Source organism: Cygnus atratus, chromosome 1 (assembly GCF_013377495.2).
Source record: "Cygnus atratus isolate AKBS03 ecotype Queensland, Australia chromosome 1, CAtr_DNAZoo_HiC_assembly, whole genome shotgun sequence".
Lineage (NCBI taxonomy): Eukaryota > Metazoa > Chordata > Aves > Anseriformes > Anatidae > Cygnus > Cygnus atratus.
Genome location: NC_066362.1, coordinates 65369343 through 65382159, shown reverse-complemented (window position 1 = coordinate 65382159; position 12817 = coordinate 65369343). Strand labels below are relative to the sequence as shown.

At 45.9% G+C, this 12817-nt stretch overlaps 1 protein-coding gene across 1 annotated transcript in view; it reads left to right on the top strand.

Annotated features, from left to right (window-relative positions):
* CACNA2D4 (calcium voltage-gated channel auxiliary subunit alpha2delta 4) overlaps positions 1–12817 on the top strand; it is a 120014-nt gene that overhangs the window by 58349 nt on the left and 48848 nt on the right. The window lies entirely within an intron of this gene.

Below are 12817 nucleotides of genomic sequence, written 5' to 3'. Positions count from 1 at the left end.
AGAACAGTGGAAAAGGTACTAAATGGCTGACATGCCGTTGTAAGGGAAATGGGCTGTTCGAATGCAAGCTTTCCATGTTCAGCACCAGTGATTTCTGTGGATTGAGACTGCCTGTTTCCTTGGAGCATGAGTTGGTTAAGAAGTCAATGCAGGTTTTGAACCACTTTCAGGACGCACTTTTGGTTTTGGAAGAACAGCATCTCTATTGTTTTCTCCACTGAAAAATAACTTTTGCTGGTGAAGTGGGTTTGCTGCTGGATTTCCAACTCGTACATACAGATCTCTAAACTTCTCTTTGCATCTGAGCTTTGAACCCTGTTTAACAGACCTTCACCAGACTCTGCATCTACTTTTGGAATACTCGTAGAGGACATTGTTTCCCTCAGAACCTCAAAGCTTTTGAAACTTTACCATTTTCTGTAACAATTGCTTCAGGCTTTACAACAGTACAATAAACTCAGAAGTGAATCAGAGTACCCATTTAACAAAACAAAGCAACTTTAATCAATAGTGTTGGCTTCATACCCAAACTAAAATCACTGCGTAAGAGTACTGGTGTGAACAAAAATGTAGCTAAATGTGAGTGGATTTTGTTTTTTAGATGTGGAAACAGTAAGGGAATAGGTTGGCAGAACAGGTAATGGAGCAGTTATTAGCAGAAACATGCAGAGATGCAAAGCTACCTGTGAAGGAATGGTTGGTGTTAATGGAGTCCCATCCGGTGGAAGGAATGACTGCATACAGCAGATGCTGAACAACAACTTTGAATTTCCAGTTATGTGGGAATCTGTCTTTTAACTCTTAACGGTAAAATCACTTCCAGACTTTTCTTCTATACTGAGTAGCATTACAATAGATGTTCTCTAAAGGAAAATTGTGCAATGTTTATCTCAGCATGAGGTTATGCCAATTGCTAAAGAAATACCCAGTAGAGAGAAGGTCATATTGCAGATACCTTCAGATCACAGAGTCAGCTGCTGCTTTTACCTAGGCTAGGTAGGACGCAATGGATGGTCTTCAATCTACTGTTCAGTTAAACTACAGCAATTTAACTTCATCTGATGAACCATTCTTTAATTTCCAGGCTTTCAATAAGTTCCAGTTGAGAGTGGTGCTACATATCACCTGGGGATGGAGAGAGTACTTACAAACTGAGGGAGTGGTGATATAAAATAGTGCTTTTAACTGCTATAACACCATTTCAAATCCAAACAGATTTATTGTGAAGTGAAGCCTGTCCAGAGACCCGTGTGAAATAGAAGAGGTTTCTGTACAGTTCATTTAAAGTAGGTGCTTGGGTCACAGAAACTGCCCCCAAAACTGATGCTAGCTGGCACTGTTACGAGAACGAAACAGCATTGAAACTATGCAGCACTGGGGCATTTTTCTGGGCATTGATTTGGGAGGAGAAACAAACACTTTTTTAAAAAAATATCATTTTTCGTGTTTCTTTTTTTTTCCTTTCCTGAGCTGTGAGTTAGAGCAGAGGCACACAAGTAGTTGATTTGGCACCCAGCATAAATACAAGGAAGGAAACTTCTGTGTGGAAGAGCTGGAGCAAGAACAAGTGGCAGGAGGAGCTGCCCCTGACGGAGCTATTTTTCTTCTGTCAGCAGCACTTTTCAAAACCCCTGTGGAGATTTCCACCCTCTCAGTTATGCTGAATGTGGAATAGACTCTGTGTGGACATGCTGTGAAGGGGCAGAATCCTCTGCTGTAGGAAGATGAGGGTGGGAAAAGCAGCAGAGGATAGGGAAAAATCCTGTCAAAACAGTGGTATTAAGGTAAAGTTTCTGTCATTTGTGGAAATTATATAGAACAAACCAGTTTGCTCACACGTAACCACAGAAGCTGAGAGAAATGAATTCTCAATTGCTTTCATTCCTTAGAGGTACCATGGCCCCTGTTGCTAGTCGGCATGCTAGGTGACCTGACCATAAGCATCTTCTGCTTATTTCCATACGTGGTACATTCAACTGGGTGTTCTCCATTCTCTGTTTCTTATGTGTTGATGAAAAATACTCATGTTTCATCCAAAGTATGGGCTGCATGACAACACTAAGAGAAGTAATTTCTCCCAAAGGGTCCAAAATCCTTCAAGGCCCCAGCTGTAGCCCCTCTTGACTTCAGTGGGAGTGGAAGGGTTTGCTGAGGTACATCCCATCTGCTAGATTGGGACGTACATTTACAACTTGGTTTTGGGGCATCAGGGAGCAAAGTGGTTCTGTATCTATATTACCATTTGCATTTTTTTAGTAGTGACTTTTTAGTAGTGACAAGGTTCATCATCTGAATCTTTCATAATACCAGTAGTCATTAAAAAAAATATTGTGTTCATGCTACCTGTTGCAATACTATTTGATGTTGAGGGTAACAACTATGAGAGGAAGGATAAAGGCCTCTCTTCATCCCCCTCACACTAACATAATCATGGTGAGTAGCTAGGACCTGGTTCTGGGGGACTTTACCCACTGGTAGAGGCTGCAGCGCAAATGATGGTGGGCAGTGCTGCAATACCATCCTACCCCCATGCTGGGTACAGGAGAGAGGCAGAGGAAGGGGAGTGAATGGAGACACAGCAAGAGGCAATCAGAGCAGAATGGGATGCAGATTGTTATTATTATTGTTATTTGGATGGCATCAGCCCTCAGAGGGCATGATAATCGTGTTCATTTAGAGTCAGGATACTACCAGAAATCAGCTTGATTCCCAGCACAGGTTCCCAGGAAGCCAAATACCTGGATAGGCTTGCAGTTTCTGGATAAATGCTGTCACAGTTCTGTAAAGGGGGGACAGCAGAAGGCTTTTTAAGTGCCCCTATAAAAGTGTAATTTGTATGAACTGGCCTGTCATTCTGCCACTGATTGTTACTGTCAGTTGCTTGACTTGATGGTGCTTGGGGGGAATTTGTAAGCACTCTGAAATGTTCGCTATGCATGCAGTGAAGAATTAAGCTCTAGGATTTACAGCTCTGCCCGTGGGGAGGGGGCACCCCCCGTGCCTCTGCCAGGAGGACGCTGGTGACAGGGCCCCTTTCGTTCTGGCAGCTGAATGGCAGTCCCCGGCCAAGGCGGAGAAAGGCAAGCTCCAAAAACCAAGCGGCCAGGAGGATGACATAGGCCTGGGCTCTGTCAGAGAGCAAGGGAAATGTCAGCTGGGATTAGAGAGCAGCCGGCCTGGAGGGCTGAGGGCAGCAATGGAGGGGGGACACGGGCGCCTCCGTCATCCCGGAGGCCTGGCATGGCCCAGCCTAAGCCCCTGCAGCCGGGGCATCGTGCAGACTTTTGGAGGGTTGGAGGAACCCCCAGAGGACACCACGGAGCTGCTTGTGCACGCTGAGTTGGGGTGCTCGCAGAGCTGCTGGGGCTTTGGGGAAGCCACGCAGGCAAATCTGATGCTATAGCTGTTCCTTTGAGTTAATATTATCTACCTGCTATATTGTGCTTTGGCAGTTCAAAGCACTATGCAAACATTAAGTAATGCCTGGATGATTAATTATAATTAATTAGCAGGCAGCTATTCTCCTGGGATGTCAGTCCGGTGCCTTTCTCTAGCGCTAACTTCGTTGGAAATGAAAAATAAGGAATTGCAATGGCACTCTCCCCAAGCCAAGTCCTGCCCCAGATAGCACTGTCATCTGCTCCCTCCACTGAGTCAGTAGCCTGGGGCTTTATGGTCCTCAGGGGGTGCGCTGCAGAAATCACATGTAGTTGCTGACAGAAGCTTTTAGTGATTTAAGGCCCCAGTGAAACTGCTGGAATCTGCACGGGAGTTTAGCTGTCTCTTTGGGCAGGGTATGACGTCTCTTTTATTGCCTGACCTTCTCCCTGTTGGAGTTAGGTGGTAGCCGGCTGGCTGCTGGTCAGACCAGGGACAGGTAGGGGGTTCTTTCTGGGAGGTTCCTTGCCACTGCTGCTGTGTCTCAGGGACAGGAGATGGCCGATACCAGCAAACCACGGGGCATGGCATGCACAGGCTCCACCGTGCCTGATAAAACAGATAAGTCATCCAAACGGGCACTTGGGAGATCCAGGTTTATTTTATACAATACCACTCTCTTCTGTTTATATTCAAAGTTAATTTTACTTCTTATTTACAATGATTGGACCACACCGAAATTGTTACCCCATGATGACAGCAGTATATACAGATGTGTATGGGGAGAGCCTAAGACAAGCCCAAAGAAGGGTGAAAGAAGAGAAGTATCTTTCCTACTGTACAGATAGGGCTTGGGGACATTGAGTAAGGACAGTATTAAGGTCAGTATTTTCAGAAGAACTCTGTACTCACAGCAGGAGCAGATTTTCAAAAAAGCTTAGACTTCTTTTTCAGAAGTATTTGAAATCAGCCAATCTGAAAATGGATAATGGAAAGTAATTTTGCCATTAGACTGCTGGTTAAAATCCAGCCTTTGTCAGTCTGACGGAAGCTCCTCATTTGAAAACTGTTTACTGGCCAGCTTGACGTCTCTCCATCCTCTTCCTTGGTCCCCAATTTTGGCTACCTGCTGTCTGTTACCAGCAAGCAGAGAGAAGAGATGCAGGTGTCTTTTTCAGCAGTTCTGTTGCTGTGGCATCTTTTCAAACTAATCTACACACAATTCTGTATTCCTACGGTTTTGTTGTTTGGGTGGATAAAACATTTCAACCTCCTCTTTATTCCTCTCCAGAAAGTGACAGTTGCACCTGTAAAAGCAATGTAAAATGCATGGAAATAAGCTGAAATAACATGAGCACCTTTTACACTGGAATAGTTGCATCCAAGCTAGAGAATTAAATTTATTTTACTACACTGGCTTGAAAGCCAGCATGATATTGCCTATACAAAATCTGAGAGCAGCTGATCTCTTGAGGGTGTGCTGCCATATACAGAAGGAACGCTGTCCCTCTTTTAATGCTGGATGTTGTGCCAACATCCTCCCAATGCAGGAACTTTGCAAGAAACTTCTGCAAGCTCCTAGGGCATCACCTGGGTGCCTTTATGGAAGGGGCATGATCTCCCCTGCATCCAGTGGTAGAATGGGTAGAAAGAAGGAAGACCTAGCTCATTTTCAGCCCGTTACCTGCTACTTCTGGTTGCTGCCTAATGTCATTGCCTCCTGGCAATCCCTGAAGCCCAAGCAGTTGCTCAGGCATCCCTTTGATCTAACAAACCAAGAGACATCTGAGGGGGCAGTACCTTGCAGCCCAGTCATAAAAAGTGTCAGAGGCACTCAGGCAGAAACACTCAGGTTTTTGGTACTACCAGCAGCCGTGCCTTCTCCACCTGCCAGGACATCCATCTGTAGGCTGTGAGTACACACTTGACTGGTCTAAGAGTTGATCCAGTCCTCTGCAGGCCAGGTTATGAACCTCACACAGTGCCACTGGTGTGCCAAAACAAGTCTCTCTCCATTCACACTGCTTCCTTGCCTTTGTGCAAAGAGACCTGTAAGCAAAAAGGCTGGGGTCTCAATGTTCCTGGGGCAGACCCCAGCTACTCTATGAGCCAGACAAAAGTAAGGTGATTGCCTTATTTTTCATGGGAACTGTTCTTACAAAGTCAGCTTTTTGCCAAGGTTTGGAATCGGTGCTGGAACCACATAGTTCCCTGCTCAGAGCTAGTTATCTTCCAGCCAGATCAGTGAACAGGCAGAAAGAGAAGTATCTGCCTACAAAATTCCACATCTCCGCACATAAACAGTATGCCAGTGGGGCCAAATATCTTTATTTTATCCTCAGAAGAATGCAAAAAATAGTAATGTGGGACATTTTCCATAGCATTCTGCCTACTCTGGCTGGGCATCCATCAGCAATTTCCTTTTCCTCTATGCTATATATGTTCTCTGCATAGATTTTGAGATCTTCAGTGCAGGGATTGTGCCTCCCGGTGTGTGTGGACATTGCCTGTTGCCTTGGGAATAAGCCCTTCTGGGACATCGAGCCCTCAAACGTCCCCAGCTTTGGAGCCTGTTCCAGGCTGGAGCTCCAGCCCGGGAGCCTGTTCTTGCCTGTGTGTAGCAGAAATCTTCTAGCCTAAGGTTATCCATCACCGCCGCCTCTGTAGCTCCTCTGATTGCCATGGTTGTCACGCTTGAAGGGAAGAGAGCCCTTGACACTGACTCAGGAGAGGCTTGCATATAGCTGGATTTTTAGATTGGCACCCGGTGCCTTCGCCGTGTTCCCTTTGCTTGCAAATTATTTGATATCATTTTAATTCTGAGCCGAATTAGAGCAGTGCGAGAGTTGCCATAGCAACCATTTCCTTGTGCCTTTTGGTCTGACTCATTGCAGACAATTACTCTCGCGCTCCAGGATTCACAGATGTGATAGGAGAAGAATCATGTGCTGGGTTTTCAACTTTTTTTTTTTTTTGCTTTTAATTTCTTTCCCATCCTCTCTTGCATTAACTCCTACCTAGCCAGGATCATCAGGGACCTATATCTCTGCCCAGGGCCATGTGAGCCTGTGGGAGCATCTTGCACGTAGAATATGTGGAGATGCGCAATGTGCGAGGGAATTTGTGCATATGTGTGTGGTTTTGCATATGCAAACAGTTTCTCTGCAGCGTGTTGTGTGGTTGTGATACCTGTCTGCACATATAGCTATGAGCATGCACAGATGCTTATATTCATGGAGTGATTTGCATATATTCTTGCCTGTGGTGGGGCTATGTACTTGCACATGTTTTCTGTGTGTACACAGAGGTATGTACATCAGTAATCCATGTGGATGTGGAAGTGTACCTGGTGTGTAGTAGATGCAGGTGTGCAGAGATGGGTGGCAGCAGTCCATCGGGTCATGGATGGGCCAGGGCCTCCCATTCAGAGCTGTGTGAAGATGCAGAGGCTACCAAGCAAGGGACGTTAACACCTCTGACCAAGCAGGGTGCAAACCGAAATCTCTGTGTGAGTGCAAGGCCAGGGCTTTGCCTCACTCACCCCTATCCCCCCACAACAACCCATGTCTGCACATCTAATGTGCTTGGAGTGAAGTGGTGTTACCCATGCAAGGATCATAGCTTTGGCACATTCGTGACTTGATGCCATGAGCTGTGTTAGGGCCCGTAGTTCAGCAGAGGAGCACAGTCGTGTGAGAAGATGCTAAAAGGGTCACAGAAGCGGTCTGTGAATGTGGGGAATGAGGGTTGTAAATACAGCACAGCAGGTTATAGGAAATACTTTGTGAGGTGATTTGGCTTAATTTCAGCCAAGGCACAAGCAAACAAGTATTGTGGGTTGATAAACATGGAAACTTAGCAGGTCTGAGGCATTTCCAGTCTATTCCTAAGATGTATGACTTTTACCACCAAACTCAGCCTATTTCCTTCCTAAGTTCCTTTTCTGCTGTGCCACCCCCTTAAGGCACAAATCTCCCCATCACAAGGCTATGTAATGAGACTCCCGCTGCCAGGCCTTTTCCCTCATAAGACCTTTTTCTTCCGTTTCTCTCACTGGGATACAGAAGTCCCATTTGCAGGATCATAGGATACTTCAGGCTGGAAGGCACCTCAGGAGGTCTCTGGTCAACCTCCTGCTCAAAGCAGGGTCAACTAGGAGGCCAGACTGATTTGCTTAGGGCTTCATCGCAGGAATATTCCTGATAACGTTCCCAAAAATATTCCTCGTTCCTCCCTAATGCAGTTACACTGCAGTCTCAGTCTGTAGAGAGGCTTTACTGGCAGCAATTCTCTTTTTCTCTGCCTGTCCTTGCCCCGTACAAGGGCTCACTAGGGGCGGTGGAGGTGCTGAATGCAGTGGGTACGAGCCCAGCGTTGGGTGGTGAGGCCTGGAGGGTGTGAGAGGAAAGGAGAGAGTCTGCAGGAGAGCTCCGGTAGGAGCTCTTCTCTGGAGGCCCTGGGAAGGGCCTGGCCTTCCTGAGGCAGCATGGAGGCAGAGGAGGGCGGTGGGGTGGGCAGGAGGTAGGCCGGCTGTAGACAACCTCTCCCGGAGGGTGAGGAGGGGTGGTCTGCCCCTGGCCCCTGGCACTGCTACAACAGGCAGCAGTGCAATGTCTGGGGTGCGGGGAGGGAGCTGGCCTGCTTTCCGGGACACTGTGGAGCCCACGTCTCAGGGAAGAGTCAGCAAATGGCAGCGCCTGGTTCTGCTGCCCTCCATCTGTCTGCCACCACAGGCAACTGCTTAGGCGGCTTAAGCTGGCTCTGCAGAAGGGCCTATGTGGAATGGAAAAAAGAAGAGACAGCGAAGAAAGCTGTGTCTAAGAGGTCGGGAAACGTAGGGATAAAGTGAAGATTGCTTACAAATCAAGCTGAGTTAGACCTTGCAAAGCAGATTAAAACAAACAGCAAAAGATTCTTCAGCTATTAAAAGAAAAAGAGAGTAAGAAGTGGGGCCGCTTCTGGGTGATCAAGGAGACTATAGATTGAGCCAAAACCCAAAAGGGCTCTGCACCCGAGTTATTGATAAGGACAGCAGTATCGTCCTTGGGGAAAGAAGCAGTCTGACTGCCGGAAACAAGCCGCTCAAGCTGCTTAGTGCTCTCAGTGCTGGGGCCTGGATGCTCTCCCTCCCTGGTAGAACTGGCATATGGAAACACAGGCTTATAGCAAGGGTGATTTTTTTCAACTCTGTCCACAGTTGTGACTCCATGTCGGCTGGAAAAGTGAAAATTCAGCAGTCAGGATTAAGGAAGGGGGAAAAGTAAGTTTGTCAGTCTCAGACCTGTAAGTGTGACCTCTGTAATGTTTGTAGTGCTTTAGAGGAAATCTGGAAGGAAAGTGCAATTATTATCATGTGGTTAGGGGAAAAGGGAGTCAGGCAATATGTGTTCAACAATGCTAGCTCATGCCAGACTAACCCATTAGCTTCCTTTCAGATGATTGTTTTCCTGGAAGGCATGAGAAATTTCGAAGGTCTTATCTTTGTGTATCAGTAAGGCACTTGATATGGTGCCCCATAAGAAAGAATTTGTTAAACTAGAGAAGATAAGGAAAGACAGAGGAGCTGTAAGGGACAGAGAGGTAGAATTGAGTCTGGAATGATGGCAACAGCAAGATCACCTGTCCATCTAGCACAAGATTACTTGTAGCACTCCCCCGTGTTCAGCCATGGTATTAGTCTTTGCCATCATTAACCTGAGACCCTGACGCTAATAGGAGTAGGTAGTGAGGAAGTGTCCCAACGACTCAACACTAGAAGGCATTGCTAGTACAGGGAAGGACCAGGATATCATAGAGAAAGCCTTATTTGACCTTGGCAGGAGTACCAGAAACAGAATGAATTTCAGTAGTACGACAGACCAGGTCATATGCTTGAGAACTAATATTAGAAATCCATGAGCTGGGAACTCTCTAAGATCTGGCAGAGAGCACAGCAAGCAGGACTAGAGGCAGCCCTTGTCTTCTGGGAACTGCTGGGTCCATTTTGACAGGTCTCAGTAAGGATCCTCAGTTTAGGCTGTGTTTGCCCCCTGATGCCCACAAAAAAAATTAGGGAACCTTTGCCTACCACAAGATCTGAGATCCTTGCCGAAAGGCAACCAGGCAGACTTGGTGGCTCCCAGCAGCTTTAGCCAGGGCTCAGCAATGTCCTGCTGTTCTCAACCCTGTTCATCACCAACCTTTGGCTCTCAAAAGTTCGTGTTCTGAGGATCTGTCTTCCAAATTGAGGATTAAAAAAAAAAAAACAAACAACTCTTCAGGAAAGAGTTGGTAAATATGTCCTTAGAAAGCTGAAAGGAAAAATGCTGAGAACTTTATTAGCTGACGGTAGGATGATGGCAAGTGATGGTGTGATGCAGTTGTGGAAGAAGGAAAGGTTATCCTAGAATGCACCTGGTGAGTTATTTCCAATGGGAAGTAACTCAAGTATTAGTGCTACTGCCCAAAGCCCTGTGAGACCTCTCTGGTTTGTGTTATAATTCGGCCAGAGGAGTACAGGCTCAGACAGGTACAGACAGAAGGAGAGGAAAGGGAAGCCTGTCGTCATGAGAGTGGCCTGTGACAGCCCAGCTTGTTTAACCAAGTGGAACCAGGGCTTCAGCAGATAGGCTTGCTGTAGTGAATGCATCCTGGAGGAAACATTTAAACTAAAGGGCACTGCTAGTATGAAAACAGTGTAGTATAGATAGGCCATGAAATTATTTAGGGTGGAAAACTCGAGGAGGGTTTCTAGCCATTAGGATAATATAGCTTTAGAACAGCTTTCCAGACAGAATCTGAGGTAAAAAGCCACATGGGTTTAATGTGAAGCTTGAAAAGTCTGTAAGAGGGTGATGGTGCTTATAATGGAGAGGTGAGACTACGTTAGCTTGCAGCCCCTTCTCTGTCACTGAAGACCAGCTGAAGTCCTTGGTCTCACCATTCAGCAACACAGACACAAGCAAGTATGCAAGCCACGGGACAGTCACTCGTGGTACTCCCCGTTCACCACAGCCCTCCCTTCAGGTACCAGGCTGGGCTTTTTTGCCATACAATTCACGTATTCCATGATTTTGATCATGATTGAATAAAAATACTCCTGCTAATGCAGCTGGAGGCCACAGCGCAGTGCCAGGAAGGCCGCAGGTTGGACGGGGCTGACCTAAAACCCTCCCTCAGCCTTTGACAGTGTGATGGCTTCTCTTGATTGATTTGGGTTTTGCAGGGTAAAGAGGAGGGAGCGGAGAAGCCCCAGCTTATGATAACAAGCCTTTAAAAAGCAGATGGGGATGTGGGGGCTGGCATGTGTGTGGCAGCTGAGAAGTGACAGTTGAGGAGATCAGAGAAGGGTGAATCTGAAAAGCAGCTGGTCAGAGGCAGTCGCTGAAAGGGGATGATCAGTCACAAGAGAGTGAAAATCAGCGGGAGGGAGGAGGAGTAACCGGGGGATCAAAGACATTTATGTCCAGTGGGAGAGATCTGAAAGGTATCATATGAGACCAGGAGTGAATGAGAAAGTGGGGACTGCTGGAGGGGGACCATAGGTTTAGATAAAAAGCTAGGTCTTCCTCTTGCCAAGAATCGTAGAAATCTGGAGAGTTTTGTGAATCCATGCTACAATAAAGGTGGTTACGAGTGGGATCAGAACCAGTTTACAATTAACCAGCTCCCTCAAAATGACTTACAGGGTTTTGCAGTAGCTTTTCCTTCTGCTGGCATCTTTAAAGTAGGAATAATGCTCACACAGCCTAGCAAGTGTGTTGTGAGACATGGCTGGTGGGTAGGTGTAGGGAAAGGTGATATTTACTATTGTGTGGCAATAGCTATGTATTATCTACAATACAGGTCACAGATTTTAATGGGTGAGGAGCGTACTTTTAAAAGGAGGAAAAATTGGAAACAGTGCAACACAGGGCTACGGTATTGTTCCAGAGCTGAGGAATTGCTTTATAGTGAAAATGAACTTAATGAAAATCTGCTTATCCTACCAAAAAGAAGATTGGAAGGTGATTTGATTAGTGTATAAAGTACCTTCACAGGGAGAGGTGCTGGTTACTAAACATATGTTTTTTAATCTACCAGAGAGAAGCATAACAAAAACCTATGACAGGAAACTGAAACCAAGCAGATTCAAGTGAGATATTCAGCATGAATGCTAACAATGAGCATGAGTAGTTACTGTAGTAAGGTACCAAAGGAAGAGGGCTTTATTTTTTCAACTCTTGCGTGTTTTCAAATCAAATGTAGATGCCTTTCTGGAAAATTCGACTTAGCTGCATGTAAACACACACTGTTGGACTTTGTACAGGATAACTTCTCTATTTTCTGTTTCATAAGCTAAACAAATTGAGCTCTTTAAGCCTTTCACAGCAAGGCATTTTCTGCCACCCTCAAATAATGTTTGTGGTTCTTTTCTGCACACTTTCCCAGTAGCGTGCAATACACAGAAGGTCAGACTGGATGATCTAAAGTCCCTTCTGGCCTTTATACTCTCTGAATCTCTGCCTCTGTGAACTCATACAATGTTTGCAAGCTCCCAGAGAGCTGCCAAAGGCAAGCACTATAGAAATGCAAAGCATTGTTGTTACTCTGGGTATTTCCCTTGAGCTTTATGCAGAGCTGGGTGAATATCTCAGTGTATCGTCTGTGCATTTTTTCTCAAATGAAATTCCTACATTTGTCGCTCTTTCTGTGCCCTTTACATGTTGACTTTCTGCAGATGTTCTAGCAAACAAGTTTATTCCCAAGTTAGAGCACAGAAAAAACAAATGTTGAAGGGCCAGATCTCGACCTAGCGCCCCGAGCAAGGAGTTGCACGTTGTCCTGCCTCAGAAGCTCTGTGCAAGACAGGTTGTTATTCTTAGCATCACTCTTTGCTTTCTCCTCGGCTCCAGGTGCCCTGCAAGTGGCTTCTGCCTGGCAGCGTCACCGTGCCACCGTGGGAAGGAGAGGTCTATCCCTTTGGTTTCTTCTCTCTCACCTTCTAAAGGGAGAAAAGCTGAGAGGATGCTGCCTTGTCCCTGTCTTTCTAGGGCTGCTACTGTTGTGAGAAGCTCCCCAAAAATGACACAGGAAATTTTTTATTTACTTCAACTGTGTTCTGTAACTCTAATCATCAGGGGATGCTTATCCTTTGTCTGCATTACACAGTGTTCTCCAAGGGAAAGCTTTTCGGTCTTCAGAAATCCCATGCTAGGACTTGCCCTTATCTAATCAGTGGATAGAAACTGACCCTCTGACCTGTGCTCCCAATCAGTGCTAGCAAGCGCTGTGCAAGCCTCTAGATCAAGCTGCCAATGATCAAGATACTGAGGAGGAATTCTATCTTATATATTTTCCATGTATTTTATATATGCATATACATAATTGCATGTTTATCTATATGAAATTATATGTGTGTGTGAGTAGATATGTATAGGGGGCAAATAGATTTGCCAAATGAAAGACAATCAAATTGCAG